General features: G+C 54.3%; 1 protein-coding gene across 9 annotated transcripts in view; it reads left to right on the forward strand.

The window, feature by feature from the left end:
* Positions 1 to 4,750: 4,750 nt before the first annotated feature.
* MEF2D (myocyte enhancer factor 2D) overlaps positions 4,751 to 17,597 on the forward strand; it is a 34,827-nt gene continuing 21,980 nt past the window's right edge. For 4 of the 9 annotated variants that reach the window (XM_053914764.1, XM_071219949.1, XM_071219948.1 and 1 more), the window contains exons 1-2: positions 4,832 to 4,935; positions 5,452 to 5,787. The gene's annotated coding sequence lies outside the window, so the exon portion shown is untranslated. Of the gene's footprint in view, positions 4,936 to 5,451; positions 5,788 to 5,858; positions 6,034 to 6,364; positions 6,478 to 17,597 lie in introns of those variants that run through there. The other 5 variants (XM_045204796.2, XM_053914763.1, XM_053914765.2 and 2 more) reach the window with 5 other exon arrangements.

Raw genomic sequence — 17,597 nt, forward strand, 5'->3', positions numbered from 1 at the left:
GGGGCAAGGAGCTCTCCTCTTCCCGTTCCCTTTTGGTGTCCTGTATTCCTGGCAGAAGCCCAGCCTGGGTTTCCCGGGACAGGGTTCTAGCAGCTGAGCTGGGGATGGGGAGAGGTGTGGAGGAGGCCCCCTCAGGTCTCCATTGCAGGCCAGTCATTTGCAGCTTGTTTGCATAATACTTTTGGTTCAACCACAGAGATTAGGGCCTCACTTCAACTCTACCTGAGGCTCTACCGCAGAGCTTAAAACCTGGGCACAGAAGGGACATCTCTATTTTCTCCCTTTGGGTAAAACTTCAGGGGTGGGTTTGGAAGTCAGATTTCAGGAGACACTGATATCATTCATTCATTCCTGTTTAAAAGCACCAGCTATAAGCCTCCCATTGTGTTGGTGCTGGGAATAATTAGTATTAGCAAGGTCCTTCACTCAAGAAGCTCATAGTTCAGTGGGGGAAATGGCTATCTTAAAACCTATTCCCCACCATTATTGCGGGTTTACTAGGCAATACAAATCATACAAGCACTTAAAAGAAATTGTCCCATTTAATCCTCATAGCAAGTCTATGGCCTAAGGAGCATTAGCCCCATTTGACAGTTATTAGAACTAAAATGAAGAGACTTGTTCAAAGTCACTCAGATACTAAACAGTTTAAATGGGATTGGTACCCAGGTTTACATGACTTCAAGTTCTGTGCTCATAACACTGCCCTGGGGTCATGAATACGTGGAAGGAAGATACAGGTTCATTAAATGTTCTGGGTGGGTGTTCAAAAGAGAGATTGTCTTTAGTTACTGGTATGTGCTATGCATGCTCCGTGGGGCAATCAGGGAAAGCCTCCTAAAGGTGGTGGCTTTCTACTGGCCTCTATTCATATCCACTAAGTGTTTTGTTCTTGGTGCTGGGGATACCAAGTGAACAAAGTCTTTACACTGTAGACATGCTGGACAGGAATAGAGGAAAGGCTGAAATTGTAAAAGGGCTAGTCTTCAATGCCAAGTCTTCACCCTCAGAGTTGTGTTGCTCCTTCTGGGTCTTTCTCCCAGGCGCAAATACTCAAACTTCTAGAGGAAAGGCTGGCCCCTTACTCTGGGAAGTCCTTCCTAACATCTATCCTGCATTTCTTCCTGTTCCAATAGACTTTCCTACCTTTCATTTCATTTCTCGTTTTCAAGGCCAAACCTCACAGCAGTAACCGGGTAGACCGAAAGCTTCTGGCCCTTTAAGGCCACCTTCTTCCCCCCACGTGCCGTCTGGTTGGGTTGGCGACGCTGACGCACGCATGACGTCAATGGCAGCTGGCGTGGTCTGGGCACGAGGAGCGAAGTTGGAATGGGGGTTGGGGGCGACAGCAAGAAGGCTGTCATTTGCATTTAAAGGGGCCATTCCCGGATTAGTGATCAGGACTTAAATGTGTATCCAGCAAACTTGACGTCTTGGACTACGGGGCAAGGAAAAGGCGTGATACGGCTGAAGTATCTCGTGGGTCGAGTTTGTAATGTCAATTATGTCCTTCCGCGTAAAGGGGAAATAGTCCGTCCGTGCCCCGGCTGGAAGCACGTGACTTGGAGGGGGTGGTGGGGAGGGGAGAGGGAAGGAGGGAGGAGCTGGGAGAAGACTGTCAGGCTCCGTTTCAGCTGCCCCCGCCCCCACATCCTGCCCACCCTCCTGCAGCTGCCACCACATCCTGCCCAGGCAGGGAACTCATGTGGGGGGCACTGACCTAGGACCTGGCTTTGGCACCCCTTCCCTGCCCCTTTCAGTTGCAGGGTAGGGCCTCTGACTTTGCCCCAGCCGGCCTATACCCTGGCACAGCTTGGGGCACAGCTCCCTGCCGGACTCTTCTCCCGTACCTCACACCTCCCGCCTATGGAACTTGTCCAGAACTCCAGATCAGAGACCCCATTCCTGGGCTAGTACAGTTATCAATGGACAAGTAGAGGTGTTCAGTAAAGTTTTTATAGTTTTAACTCAGGTGCAGTTATACACACGGAGCCATGTAACACGTTTGGTGAGCGTGTTCCATGGCCAGGCCCTGCAAAGCCCTACAGACCCAAATTTGAGTTAAACTGCTGCCCTCAAGGAGCTCAGGATCTGGTGAAGAGTAAATTAGAAACCAAAAATGTCAGCACAATATGGGTGTACTGGTGGGGCAGAGATACACAGAGCAGAGAGTACTATGCACAAATAGCGGCGCAGGTGGACACACAAGTCCATGTAGAGAATGTGTACAGAGAAGGACCGCCCACACTCATGTTGATGGCCCTTTCCTTCACAGCAACATGCACAATGTGGGGAGAGATTGGGGACTTTGTTGGGATCACTGAAAAACTGGAGGAATCATCTGCACAATGAAAGGGAGGAGATGGATGGAGGTTCACCTGACTATGGGGAAGGAAGAGGGGTCACCAAGCAGCCATACAGAGACTGAAACAGCAATAATGACTCCCCAGAGATATGAGACAATGGGCAGGCAGAGAAGCAGCCCTTGGGGATAAGGAAGACCTTTCTAAATTAGGTTAAATTAGGGATGCTTGGGGAGGCATGAAGAAAGGGGGCTATTGATATCCCTTTGCGCTGTAGACTTATGAAGGTGAGACTGTGCAGAGGAGTTTACACATGCTTTGTAGGACTTAGGCAGTTGTCTGTCTGACTCCTGGGGATTTTTTTTTTTTTTTTTAGCAACTTTGGGCTATTAGATGATTTTTCTCTAGGGAATATGGGTTGGTAGCCAGAGGGAGAGAAGGAAGAAGGAGATCCAAGCGTGTGAGACTTCTCAGGCATTTTCCACCTAGAGGATTGTGGGATGGGTAGTTCAGGGGCTAGAAGAAAAGGATGCAGTGAGTCACTTTCAGGAAGTCTTTATTATAATCTGATTTCCAGCAACATTACTCCCTAGAATCTTTCTTAGTTCTCTCTATACATATAAATATATAAATTCTACCCCTCAGTCTCTTCTACTCTGTTCTTCGGTGAATTATCATTACAGCATCTCAGGGTCCAGGACATTCTATCTCCCTTCAGGACTCTCCCCCTATTCCCCCCATCCCCGCCCCCTTAATTTGTCCCTCCAGCTCCTGGCCCTTTAAAACACCCTCCCAGGTGACTCACCTTCCTTCCTCATTCCTTTGTTAAGGACCCAACATTCCAAGGCAGGGAGGACTAACTGGCCAATCACAGCCCTGGCAAGCTTGACTCTGGCTTGAGATTGGCTGGAGCTGTGGTTGGCGGGAGGCTCACCACCGCAGGTCTACAGGAGATTGGGGAGGGGGTTTTCTGGGAATCAGCCCTGGGCAAGAATTTGTTCAAGGACTGCTTCTGTTTTTGAGAGAATCCTTCCATTAGAGCTGGGGCCAGAGAGGTCTCTGGCTTGGAGAACCTCAAAACTGGAGACTGGTGGAAAACCCAGTTCTCTAGGTCCCCTGGGGGCTTGGCTGCCCCACTTTTTTTTTTTTCCTAGGACCCAATGGTCTGAAGGCTGAGTTCCCAGGCCTGTTCCTAAGAAGCCTTTTCCAGCAGCCCTGGATCTCTCCAGTCTCAACATTCTGCTTTCCCGACATCGGAAACAGCCGGAAAATAAACACCCTGATGACTAAACGGTTTCTCCAGCAAGAGCCTGGGGAAGCACTAAAAATAGAGGCTGCAAGTGAGGGGAGGTTCCCCACTTGAGGGAGGGAGGGTGCACTTTCCCATCCTGCTGCTAACAGAGCCCCAGGCCCGGCACAAGGCTGTTCTCAAAGTCTTTGGGGACAGGGCAGATGGGCTTCTCTCGACTACCCTTCAGGGCAAGCTAGCCCCGCCTGGTAGGGAAGACTGACATCTTCTGGTGCTGGGGCCCCATCTCCCAGATATAATGGGGAAGTGAGAAGCTACATTTGGGGACAAAGTGGGACACTTTAAACCAGGTTTCCTGAAGGAGGAGCCAGGTGGAAGGGTTAGAAACTGAGGCCAAGGAAATAGGAGTCTGCGGGCTCCCTGTCTTAGGACATTTAAGAAGCCTTCAACCTATTTGCAGAGCAAGTCTACTGAGCTTGTCTCCTTTGAGGTTTTTATGTCATAATGGGTCTGAAGGTGTCTTTGCAGTCCAGCCCTTGAGTTATTATAATGTAGCATGAGGTACTGTTCTAACCAATCTACTTGTATGAACTAATTTAATCTTCATGCCAACTTTATGAGTTAGGTACTATTACCACCATCTCCAATTTTACCCACGAGGGTCATGAGCTACAGGGCAGTTAAATAATGTGCCTGTGTTCACAGTTCATAAATGGTGGAATAAGGCTTTGAACCAAGACAAGCTTGACTATTACAAAGTTGATGCTTCCCATCACCATGATATGCTGCCTTCCTCTGTATATGCTAGTCTTTTCAGCACTTAACCCAGAATCAATTCTTTGTCCAGTAAATCAAAGCCAGCCAGATAGAAATCGCGGTGTGTGAAGAACTGAGTGCCTTTATGTTCTGCAAGGTTCTTTGAGATATAAGCCAGATCCCATCATTTCCTCAAGCTCTGGGTAGAAAGCAGAACTTAGAAGGTAACAGAGATAGATGGTGAAGTCTGACCCGTATGGCATCCTCACTCTTGTTTAGGGCATGTGAAGATTCACCACACCCTGGAGTAACCGGGAATTTTTATTTATTTATTTATTTTTAAAGCTACTACTGCTGCTTTAATAAGAAGGTTTTGGGCGTTTCCCGAGCTGGGGAAAATTAGGGTCCCGCCCCTTTAAATTGCTCCCTTTGGCTGTAAGTGCTTCGGAGCCGCAAGCTCGGGGATTAGGTCACCCAAGAACTATGAGCTGTCGCTTTAAATTGCTGGGCGTCTGTCGAGCCAGGCCAGGGTAAGGAAGGGGGTCTGTCACAGGTAGAGGGAGCAAACGAGCTCCCTAGGTAGCCCCCAGAAGTGAATGTGTCCCTTTAAATGAGCTTCGGCACACAGTAAGTGGGGGAGATGGAATCTTTTAATCGCTTAGTGTCTATCCTTAATTTATCTAATTAGACTCCCACCTCCCAAATTCTCCTGGGGCTTCGGAGGGTAAGCTGTCGGGGTAGCTTTGGTGTCTATGCACACAGCGCGCGGAGCCTCCCGGAAAAGGACCGTCTTAAGTCTATGGTGGCAGCAGCGCTAGGCGGCGACGCGGCGAGCTCTGAGGGGACACCAAGAGCGCGGCCCGACCCCTTTAAAGGCCTCTGGGTCTCACCTCCCCACTTTGCCTCAGTCCCTCCCTTCCTCCCTCTCGCCAGGCGGAGGGATCTGCAGCTCTTGGTGCTACAGCCTAGCTTGGGCAGGAGATCGGGTGGGGGCCGACCCGACCCGGCCCGGCGGCCTCCGGGAGCGGGGGGCGGGGCCGCGTCTCCGGGCCCGCCCCTGCCTAGGGCCCGCCCCTGAGCACCATGGGTTCCTGCCATTGGCCCCTCGTCTGTCCATCAGCACTTGTTTTCCCACCCCTCAAGCTAGGCTGAGCAGTGCCTACGTCGGCCTTGACTCCCGGGGGCCGGAGGAGTTACCTTTGGAGCCTGAAAGGAGGAAGGAAGCAAAATATCAACACAGCCGAGGCGGCTCGGGCGCTCGGCCCCGGTCCTCCGCTCGCCCGCCGCCCGCCTGCCCGCCCCCCACACCCACGACGGGGGCCCAGGCTTCCCGGCACCGCCCAGGGCCCGCGTGGACGCCGGCCTCATTTATTATTCCCCCGCCCGGAGCTGCGGCTTCCCGGTGTTGAAGATCCCCCGGACTAGAAGCGAGGGATACCTCTTCCCAGCCGTGACACTCCCCTTCCCCCAGCAGGGCCGGTGAGTAGAGAAAAATAATGCGCTTGTCGCTTTAAGAGGCCCCCTCCCCCACCCCTCCCTGGAGTTGAGGTGGAGGGTGGTCCAGACCGTCCCCTTGGAGGGGTGGGATAAGGTGGCCTCCTGAGCCGGGAGGAACTCGCGAAGCGGGCTGTGTTTTCGTGTGGCGTTGGTGGGAGATTACATGGGGGACTGTTTGTGTTGGAAGTCGGCTGTGGGGGAACAAGTGAAGCGGTCTCTGAGGTCGGGGTGAGGACCGGCAGCTTGGGAGTGTGCCGGACTGTTGGTGTCCGGGTGTTCCGACGGTCTCCAAGTGGTCTGGGAAGGGACGCCATCCTCAGAGGGGCCTCCGGTGACAGCCGGGAGCGATTGACATTTTAACAGCCGGCCCCCCTCCCTCTCCCTCCTCGCGCAGCCTGTTCCCTCCTCCTTGGCCCGAAATGGTGCAGAAGGGGGCCTGAGAGGGCGGCGGGAGGGTGGGGGCGGGGGAGCCGCAGCTGTTTGGGAAGCGGGGGAGGGAGGGGGGCATGTTGTTCAGATGACACCCGGGTGGTGGGTTGGGGTGTGTGAGTGTGTGTCCGCGGTCCGGGTTTGCCGGGTGCCTCTGGAGTTCGGACGCGGAGTCACCACGGAGGTGGACACGCAGGATCCTTCCTTCGAATCTCCTAGTCCGCTTCCGAGATCCCTGATCTGGTTTGTCAGCAGCCCCAGCTGGGGAACCCCCAGCCAGAACTTTGCAGCTGTGTGACATCTGGGCAAGAGTTCTCCAGTCCCTCTCTCCACCTATGGCGGGCTGAACTGAGCTCAGACTCGGTGGTCTGGGGAGTGGGGTGGGGGTTTGGGGGGAGGGAAGGCCAAGGAGACTAGGATGCAGCTAGTCTGTTTCTCCATCCTATCAGGCCGCCATCCTATCAGGTTTGGGTCTTACAGAAATGGGGGAAAGGGCCTCCACTCCTCAGTGATTCAAACTGACCTTTCTGAAGACTCCTTTGAGGCCTCTCTTGTGAGAGGAGGGCTCCTGGGTGTAAGCAGACTTTGGAGCCACCAGCTGGGTTATCCCAGATTTGTCCTGAGTGGGAGGCTCTCTGTAAGTCCCCTTAAGTAGTGCATTGTTGATGGGTTAGGGGAGGGTACAGTGGGTGGATCCTGTGTCTCCTATTCTTTGCCCAGCCCCCTCTTGAGGTTTCCTTGTAGGCTTCGATTTTGGGGGTGGAGGAGAGTTGGAGGGTGGCTCACCCTCCCTCTTCCTAAGGCCCTTCCCCATGGCCCTTCCCTCCCCCTTCCCCATCCCTTCATTGGGTCTCCTAGGCAATTCAGGTGCCAGCCTTGACTATGGGAAATTTGCCATCTGGGGCAGTGACCTTGGGCTGCTCTGGCCTGGAGATAGGAGGGGAGCACAAGATTGAGCGTTCTGAAATTAGGGGACTGTCTACCTCCCAGTCCCCTCCAAACCCCCAGCAGTGGCCAAGAACATCAAAAAGGCACATGTCAGTGTTCACAGATGTCCACCCCCCTGTGGCTGAGGGTCACACCTGCTCCAGGTCTTAGTCTGGCTGTTCCAGCTCCCATGGCCTGCCTGGGAATGAATTTCCTTCCTGTGATTTCCCAGTGTGGGGCAGGAGGTGGGGGTGGGGCAGGATGAATGTGAGGGTGGCTGAGGACCTGTTTCAGTGAAGCTTATGTGTAGTTCTTTGCCCACTTGCCAGAGCATAGGTATTTGTACCTTTGGGTCTCAGTGATCATATCCCCATTGTTGTAACTCCCCTGCTCCCAACATACCTAGTGTGTGTGTGTGTGTGCGTGTGTGTGTGTGTGCACATATACATTTGTAAGGGTGGGGGGTTCTGGTTTCTCTGGGGGAAAAGAGCAGCTTTCACTCATACTCCTCTAGAGACCAGAAAGGTTGAGCATTTTATCTAAGATCACACAGCAGATCTGTGTCAGAACTTGAGTCCCACTGCCAGTCTTTCAGACACAGCTTCCTGATAGGGAGAGACCATAGAAAGAAAGACACAATCCTTGTTTTTGGAGGCCCTGGTCCAAGGGGAGAAGCCAGACCCAGTCAGAGAGCATCATAACCCTTGTGTTGGGAGATGGGCATGGGAGGCTGGACTAGAGCTTCTGTCTGCTGTACCCAATGCCTGCAACAGGGAGGTGGAAGCATGAAAGGATGGCAGGAGCTGCCCATTGTCCACTCAACTCTGTGCTCTGCTGCCCTTGCGCTGGTGGGGCCTGGGCTTCCCAGCTCTGGCCCTCTTGGCTACTGGATCTTCTCATCAGCTGGGAGATACACTAGTCTTTCTGACTGCTGTTACATAATCTCTCTCCAGCAGGTTTTTCTTAAAAAATGAAAAAGTCTTCCCTGGGTCTTTCTTGGGAGGTGAGATGGGAAGAGAAGGTGAAGGGTAGACTTCCAGGGGGTAGGCTGGAAGACCAGTGGCAAGGCGGCTTGAGGAGGCCCCTGGCCCCTGAGGTAAATGGGGAAGAAGAGGCTGTGGGCTTAGACCCTCGTTGATTGTTCTCTAGCCCCTCCGCACCCACCCTCTGATCCTTCCCTGGGATGGTCTCTGCTGTGGGTGTCGCTGGCCCTCTGTTCATCCTGTCAACTTTCTCCTTCTGCCAGCTGGGCCCCCTTTCCTCTTCTGGTTGGCACTGGGTCTGGAATCTCAGTGCTTATCTCGGTGCTGGCCTGGTGTGGGTGGGCCCTGTGTCAAACACTTTGCCAACCACTTCTGTACCTCTGGGGACAACGGGAGTCAGGGACAAATGGGCGGGTCCAGCATTTTCCTAGTTTAATTTGGAGCCAGGACCCTTGCTTCTCTCCCCCTTTAGTCCAGAGGGTGGTGGCCTGGCTGGAGAAGATGAGTCCATGAGGTGGGTAGTAGTGGTGTCCACCTATTGGCCACAAGTCCGAGCTGCTGTTTGTCTGGGTTCTATCAGTGAGTATAAGGACCAGGTGTGGGCCTAGAACCCGTCATCAAGGGTTAGATTCTAGGTCTTGTGGCACTGGTGGCAGATTCTCCCCACTGCTTGTGACTATGCTGGGACTCTCTAGATTTTCTGAGGCCAACTGGTTTGAGGCAATTATCTCCCTTTTACAGGGAAGGAGGAGATGGTGGCGAGGCCAGCATAACCTCAGCATCACTGTAATCACTGGTGCTTTTATGAGCCAGTCATGGGGTCGGAGTCCGGCCAACTGTCTGTCCGTCTGTTCCAGTTTGGTGACTTACTCGTGGGGGGAGGGGGAGATGTTAGGTCCTAGTAGCTCTGTTCTGGAAGCTGGATACCTTGCTGTGTTGTGGTTGATATTGCCCTATCTGTCCATAATTGCAGCAGGCAGAATGGAGCTTAGACCTCAGGAAGAACTTCCCAGTGGAGCTAGTTGTTGGAGAGAGATGTCTCCAACTTGGCTTCGGAAAAAAGGGGATGTCAAAGCACTTTCTTCTTCAGTGGTTCTTGGTGGCTCTGCTGAGAGCCCTTGAACTTTGGCCTAGTGGGAATGGTGCAGTTTGGCTCCTGGAATATTTGTTTCACTTCTCTCCCGCTGCCTGGGGCTGAAAGTACTCTCAGGAGAGCTTGTCCTGGAGCTGTGGGATGGCTGGCCTGTGGACTAGCAGGGGGGCTGGGTGGCAGTCTGTGCAGATAGGTATGCCCAGATGCACCTGGCAGGTCCACAGCATTTAGTGGCACACGTGCACGAAGGTGTGCAGCAAATGCACATGGGTGTGCAGGCACCCATGGAGCAGCTGCTGCCCTGTGGGGGGTGGGGGGTAGGGATATTGAACAGCAAAGATGATTAAAGGATTGGAGACTGGGGATACAATGCGGGAGAGGTGGAAGCAAGGAGTGAAGGTCATGTAGGAACTCTGTAGAGACAAGGGCTGACCGGGTTAGGAGGGGTGGAGGTTAGACTACAAATGGGCAGACCTAGAACATGGCTTGTGAGTCTCAGAGCCCTGGCTGACTTCCATTACTGTCCTTTACATCCCTCCCCTCCCCCATTTCTCTCTCTCTGTGGCCCTGGCTTAGCCTGCCCATGTGTCCTTGCGTGAGGCAGCTCTCCAGATGTATAGGAGTTTCGCCTAACCTTGCGATCAGAGCGCCGGGGTGTTTTGGTGGTTTGTCCCTGGTGTCTGTTGCCTTTCCCATTCACCCTGATGAGCCCTGTCCACTCTGAGGTATCAGGGTTGCACCTGAGCCCTCAGGCATTTGGGAGGAATCTCTGCCTTGGGTAATCTCCAAGGCCCTTCGCATCTGATTTTTCCTTTTCCTGGAGCTGTGGCCACAACCTCCCCTTCCTGGGAGCCCAGCCTTGCTTCTGGCCAGACATGGCAACAGGGACGTGCAGGTATTGACTCTGCATAGAACCCTGATAGTCTGGAAGGAGGGGGGAGGGGCATTGTCCCTGCTGTCTGATCTTCTCTCCCTTCTGCTCTAGGCTGGGAGGGGAGGGACTTGTCCGGTGATCTGGCCTGTTGCTGGCCACACCCAGGCGGGACCATATTTACTCATTTAAACTCACCCTCCTAGGAGGCTTTGGGCTCTAGCTTGGTCACTGACCTTGGCTTGGTGCCTCTGGCTGGGCACTCTGGCCCCTATCCTAGGAGTTTGGCAGACCAGGAAAGCATATAGAGAAGGAGCGTTTTTTTGCTCCTGGTCAAGAGAGCTTTACCGCACTCCCCCTATTTTCCAATGTACTTTGGAGACCAAAAAACTAAAACTTTTGAGGTCCCTGGGGACTGGAGGGAGGAAACTTCCATTTGTTGTGTGCCAAGCTCTGTACTGGGCATGGAAACATATGAAGACTTGTTTATTTTTCTCCACAATTGTTTTTTATAGCTGGGGAGACTGCATCAGAGGTTTCAGTGACTTGCTCAAGCTTTTGCAGTGAGGAGGGGTTGTGGCCTTTGTCTGAGGTTAAGGAAAGGGCCCTGTCCTGCAGGGGACAGTGAAACCTGTGGCCCAGGGAGACCCTGAAGAAGGAGGAGGACGTGTGAAAGGAAAAATGCGCCTGGTGGGGTTCCATGGCAGAGGGAAGAGGATCAAAGTTTGGTGGCAAGTGGAGAAGAGGTGCTTTATTTCCCTGAGAAGGTATTGTCTTCTTACGGAGTGCCATAGGAGACAGTCCCCAGAGCAGGGGTATGGAAGGAGACATGAATGACACACAGAGACCCCTCCTGGGGACCCGTTAGTATCCCCTTGAGTCGCCACATGAGATGGATGAAGAAAGAGACTAGAGTCAGAAGATTCGAACCACCGGAGGTCTGGGCTTGTGTGAAGGCAGCCGGGCACAGTGGACGGGAGCCTCCCAGGCCCCGAGGTTCTGGGAATGTGCCCTGCAGGGAAAGTGCTGTAATCCCAGGTGGAGGGAGACCCTGCCCCCTCTTAGTCCAGGTCACACAGGGAAGCACTGTGCTCAGCAGTCAGCCCATTTCTGTCACTTATTCCTGGTGACTCTGGGCAAGTCCCTGCCCAACTCCAAGTTGGTTTTCATTTCTGTGGAAGAGAGATACCTCACCTGGGAAGGAAAGGAGGTTCAATGGGAAAATGTGTGGAACTCCTCAGCACAGAATGGGTGCTTAGAGAATGGGTGTGTCCTTTCTTCCAGACATCAGGTTTAATCTGGCCTAGGGCTTGCTGGCTAAGGCAGGCACCCAGCAGGTGGGATAGGGGCAGGTGGTGTCCCTAGGTAGGGACTTGGTGTGTGTGTTAGGAGAGGAGCAACTGAGGAGGCCCTGAGAGGACCTCTGGGCCTAGGGTTTAGTGTGACCCCGGGGCGGGCTTGGGAGGCTGAACACAGCCCTGCGTTCCCTAGCCAGTTGTCTCCTGGTCTCAGGACCCCTCAACACTTTGCCCCATGAGCTTACCAGATCCTTCCAGCTTCATGTTCTTGATTTCTCTGCTCCCTCCCCACCAGCAAATACTCAGGGTTGAAGGTTGGGAGAACAAGAAATAAGAGAGAGCCCAACCCAAACCTCAAGGAAAAACCTATGGTGGGGTGGGTGTGGTGGGGGAAGGAAGGGTCTCTTTTTCATGGAGTCTTCCCACTCCAGTTGGTCAAGTCACTTGGAGGCATGGGGATGGAGCAGATGATGACCTTGCACCTCAAGTTTTTTCCTTTAAAGCATGCATATGTTATGTATTTGGTGAGGGATAATGGTTGAGCGGAGAAAGGGCTTATCCTGAAAAGGTGGTTTAGGCCTTCCCACTCACATCTCTCCTGACCTCTGATCCCCTTTCCTCCAGCCCCCACAGCTGCTGGCCTCTCTGCTGACTCCCCATGCATACCCCGAGGCAGGCCCAAGAGGCCTCTGCTGACTGGGTGGGAACAGGTGTCCCAGACGGCTGCTCCCTCTTGTCTTCCCCACCTGTCAGCCCAGTGGGTGGGAAGCTGATGGGGAGGGGAGAGGAGGAACCTCTTGGCCCCCTCACCTGCTCCCTGGGTGGGGCCTGGTTATGAAGTGTAGGATTGAGAGTAGACCACAGGCAGGACTTCCCACTCAGTGGAAGGATAGCTCCAGATCATATAATGGCAGAGAAAGCTTGGTAGGCAGAGGTCCTTGGTGACAGAAACCACAGGGGTCTTTGCACAGTGTCTTCATGAAAAGGTGAGAAGCTGGGTATTGGTGAGGAGCACAAACTGAATCTGGGGGCAAGTATTTGCATAGCTGTGTGCAGGTCCCCTTCCCCCCACCCCTGCTTGCCCGGGGCCCCCTCCATCTGCCTGGGCATCTTAGCCTCACCTGGCACCTTTCCTGAAAGCAGCAAGCTAATCCTGTAAGAGCTGCCTGGTTGGCCTTCTCAGCAGCCCATGAAGCTGCACTGCCTGCCCTCCCCTGCCAGGGGCTTAGAGGACTGTCCTTCTGAGTCAGAAGGAGATGCAGGTGCCCTCCTGAGTGGCCCCTTTAAATCCTCCGTGGCTTCCCAGGGTCATGATGTCTCTAGCAGGATTTGCTTTCCCTGATTGGATTGGCCTCTTTCCGGCCCCCTGTCTGTAATTGTGGGTGGGCATACCACACTCTGATCTTCCACCTTGCCTTTCATCAGAACTGGTGCTGTCCAGTCCAAGCCTCAGGCCCCCTCCCCATTCTCCTTGCTCTCACTGTGCCAGTAGTCAGGGCCCGACTCCCTTCATCTGCTTCAGCCAGAGGAGCCTTGCCCTTGTTCTGTGGGTGGGAAGAAAGGATCTCGCTGCTTTAAACAGGGGACAAACCACTACCCTAGAAGAGAGTGCTCCTCCGAGACTGTCTACTGCCTGCTTTTCTCCACATTTCCCTCTTTAGTCTGCTCTTCCTTTGACCAGGGGCCCACGCTCCATTGTTAACCCCACCCTCATTTCCAAGGGAAGTCCCTCCTCTGATCTAACCATCAGCCTGCCCGCTACAATGGCAGGTAGCCCAGACCCGGCACTGGTGTCACGATGTTCACCCCAACGGCTCTCAGGCGGACCCGCCCCCAAGGCCCCAGCTGCCACTTTCACTTCTGTCTCCTGAGACCCCAGAGGGAAGTTGGGTGGGGAGGTGGAAGGTGACACACTAACCGTCCCAACCGCCCCCACCTCTCCTCAGCTGAGGCTTGGGATGGCCTGGGTCCTGTGTGCCACTCTCATCTAGGTGACTAAAACGGGCTTAGGTTACAGTGCAAGGGTTGGCTACAGTGAGAGGGATGGTAGTTAGATAGCAGGAAGGACCTCCCAGGGTTAGAGACCACTGCTGGGCTTTCATTGTGTTAGAGGGTATGGCTGAAAGTGTACACACTGTAACTGGACAAGCAGAGGTCAGTTTGTCTGACCTCTCCCAGTTCCCGTTGGTTGGAGTGTAATGCCAGAACCTCCCTGCCCTCCAATGTTACTAGCCGTCCCTGCCCTCCAATGTTACTAGCGGCTTCTAACAGCGAATTTGAGCCCTGGAGACTATTTTGAGGGCAAAAACTCCACCCTGGGAAGTCCTCTCTGTAGTCTTGCATCTCTCTTGCTTGCTCTACTAGGCCATTTCCTCTTATATGGTCCTCTTGGGAGTGGATTTTAAAAACAGGGATAGAGGTAGAAGTTTACCACCCACCGCACCCTCCTGCTAGAGCTGGAGGGGAATGGAGCTTTTTTTTACTGGGAAGCTGCAAGGCAGTTGTGGAGCCAGCGCCCTTCACCCTGCGAATCTTATCTAATTCCTCATGAGTACACCTCCCCCGACCCCCATCTCTGCCTGGACAGGGACCTGGGCAAGAGTGGGGGGCCCGGTTGTTTGAGAGCTGTAGACAGTATAGGGAAGGGTGGTTATTGATCATCCATGAATGCTTTGTGGGGGAGAAGGATGGGACTGGAGGCCTGAGGTACCAAGAACTCCACTTGGGGTTCCCTAAGTGCCTTAGTTTTGCTGGGTGGCCCAGGTCCTGGAATGAAAAGTTGAGCCTGGTAGAGTAAGGTCAGAGACACTATGCAAATCCCCATGCAAATGAGAGGTAGTGAGTCATTACCCGATTGGCCTGCTGGGGTGGAGCGTGAAGCAAGGCTCAGGCTTGGGTTCCAGACTGGCTTCACTAGCAACCATGACACCGACTTTGGGCCAGTCACTGTTTAGTAGCCAGAAGCAGGACCCAAGCCCTGCGTCTGATAGGCATTCCAGGTGTGTGAGGGGATGTGGACGACCGAAGCTGCCCCCAGAGCCTTGTGTGCCCCACTTGGCACCTGACCTGGCTGACCACAAGCCTCTGTCAACCCTTGGCCATCTGTTCTGGGGGTTACTGTTCAGAAAGCACCTCTCTCTTCAGCCCCCTTCCTACTCTCTTCTGGCCTCCACATTGCCTTCCCTCTTAAACTAGAGGACAGTGGACACAACCAGGTCATCCCTGCTGTTACCTCTCCATGGAATCACACAGTCCTGACCTTTTTTCCCTTTGGGCTTCTCTGAAGAGCACAGGAATTGAATATTCAGGCTGAAGGGCACTTGAGTACCTAGTCCACTCTACTCATCCATTACTGGTTAGTGGGTGAAACCTGGAAGGAGCAGTGACTGATTCAGGGTCACACAGTGACTTAGGGCCAAAGCAGGGACTAGACTTAGGTCCCCAGAATCCCTGCCCTGAGCCCCCATATTTCCCTGGGATGCTACTCACCCCTTTTCTATTAGGATTCAATCTCCTGTTGCTCCCAAATACTTCTTGAGGTCAGACTGGGTGGCTCCTGGAACTTGCAGGGGTTTGAAGAGGTCAACCTAGGAGTCAGCCCAGAGGCCACCAAGGGAAGGCTGAGCTGGGGTGGGAGCCTGGGAGGGTGGGCTGGCTGCTGCCTCTGTCAGGAGACATAACAACCTCACAGCTGCTGGAGGAAGGATGAGAGCTAGACTACAGGAAGGACAAGCTGGGGTGGGGAAGCAGTGGAGGAGGCTCAGGAGACAGACCCTCACTGGAGAAGTATCTCCTGAGCAGAGAACAGGATGACCCCATCCCAGGAGATGTGCCAAGGAGAAAAGGGTGGGAAGCCTAGGGTGGGGCAAGAGTTGTCCAGCGGAAGCTGGAGGGAGGGCTTTCAGCCTTGCTCCCACACTGGGCGCTCCTTTTGGCAAGTCAATTCTTGTCCCTTAAGCTGAGGCTGTAATGCCCAGCCTCCACTTGCATTCCTAGGGTGCCTGAGACCTGAGACCACCCCTGCCCCAGGTCCAGCTTTCCTGGACTGGTCCTTCTCCCTCCCCCTTAGCCGACAGCCCGCCCCCAGGTCCCTTGTGGGTGAGTTAAAATTAGCTCAGTGCCCAGGCTAAAAATAGCCCCTGCCCAACCCTGAGGCTGCTGGGCTGGAGGAGGGGAGTCCCTGAGGAAGGGGAAAATAGTGGGAACCAGGGGTTTGGGTAGTGAGCCTGCCAAACAGAACTTTGAAGGCAGGAGGAGGGTGGGGGTGGGGCCCACCTGTGCCTTTGAGAGCAGACTGTAGAACTCTGGGGTGAATGCGAGGAGACTGCCACGTGGGGAGGGATGGGGGAGTCTGAGAGAATGGAGCCACTGAGCAGTGGGTGGGGAACAGGCTGGGGATGGTAAGAATGGAGCTGGGGGGAGGGGCATTGCCTTTGCTCAGACTTGGGAGTAGAGCCCCCCCACTTTGGGACCAGTAGTGTTTGTGAAGGGAGGGCTCCCCAGCCAGGGCCCCATCTCTTGGTGTTGGGGGCTGTCACTGGGTTCACCTTCCTCCCATCTTCCAGAGCTCCTCATCATACGCCTCTGGTTACAGGGAAGCCGTCCCAAGGGCTGCAGTTCAGAGAGTGACTGAGCTGGGGTGGGAGTGGAGGCCATGCCGAGGGGACTGAGAGTGCCCTTGGGCCTTGTGCTAACCTCTGTCCACTCTCAGGACCTGCCTGCCTTCAAGGTTGGGCATAACCCAGAGCCTCAACGGCTGAAATGACCCTTCCAGCAGGGTAGGGGGGAACCTGGCCTAGGCAGGCCCCCAAGTGCCCCCTTGCCTCTCCCTGCCCTCGCTCAAGGGGGACCTGCCCTTCTCTTGTCTGTCTCTTGGCCAGAGTGCAAGTTCTCATGGCAGGGATGGCGTCCTGTTGAGTTATGCCCATGCTCCAGGCCTGGCATCAGGGTCCTGTCGCTGTTCTCTACCTGCTTATCTCTACCTTCCCCTCTGTCTGCTCCTGCCTCTCCCTCTCCTTGTCTGCCTATGCACCATACTCAGCCTTCTTTTTGGCCTCTTTACCTCTTCTTTTTCTCCTCTCCTGTGTCTGTGTGTCTGTCCCCCTCTGTGTCTGTCTCACCCACGCCTCCTCCCTCATTAGTGAGCAGGCTGCTTGAGGCCGCCTGACTGTGGGGGTGACAGGTGGATTGGATTGTCACCCCCTCCCCCAGCTCCTGCTGCTTATTTCATGCCCTGCAGCCCAGCCACAGGGAAGGGGCGGGAGGAGGGATGACAGCTGTCTCCAGCGCCTCCTACCTTCCCCTCCAGTCCACAGCCTGCCGCCGGGAGCAGCCTGGGAGGGAGGGATAAAAGGTTCACTTAATGAGAGCTGCCTTTCTCACCGGGTGGAAGAGCAGGGTTGAAGCCATTGCTCTGTGACGGGGGCTGCTCACTCAACCTCTCTGGGCATCTGCCCCCATATGACCTGCGCTGGTGTGGCAGCTCTGAAAGCAGGTGCCTTGTGGTTCCTCTGAGTCTGTGGAACAGAGGACAGATATGGGCGGAAAGGTATGGGGAAGGGGAGGCAGGTACTCCCCTGACACTAGCCATTGGAAGGCACATCTGTGGCTCCCCAGGAAGGGCAGCACTGCTGCGCTCCAGGAGACAGCTCTGACCGCTCCCCGCCCCCACTGGCCCCAGGCCACTCACACAGGAACTGAGATAGCATCATTCTGAAACCCCAAGAATGGTTTGAATATTGCTCAGGTACCAGGAGGTGTTACATTGGGGGAGGCTGAGGCCTGCTACTTCTCCCATGTCCCCTCCAAACCCAGACCCCTTTTAGGGTACTTTTTGCATATTATCTGCACCTAATTTGCATGTTAATGTAGCCCACATGTTCCTGTTGGGTCTGGTAGTGCAGCTTGGGAAAATGGCTATCCATGGGATCCTTCTGGATCTCCCATGTCTCTGGTCTGCTCAGCCCCTCCTCCTTGTCCAAATGTTGTCAGATGAGCCTCCCACCCTTCATCCTCTCTGCTCTCCATTTGCAAAGGCTTCTCTGCCGCCCAGCTGCCATCTTCCCTCCCTCTTTGCTCCTCTGTCTCCACTGGGAAAGCCCTACCTCTCCCTGCCCCACTTCCTACCCCAGGGAGGAGCTGCTCCATCCTGTCCTGCCCTGCCTGTACTGCCCCACTGGGTGAACCAGAAG

The sequence above is a fragment of the Desmodus rotundus genome, chromosome 12 (genome assembly GCF_022682495.2).
Source record: "Desmodus rotundus isolate HL8 chromosome 12, HLdesRot8A.1, whole genome shotgun sequence".
NCBI classification, from domain to species: Eukaryota; Metazoa; Chordata; class Mammalia; order Chiroptera; family Phyllostomidae; genus Desmodus; species Desmodus rotundus.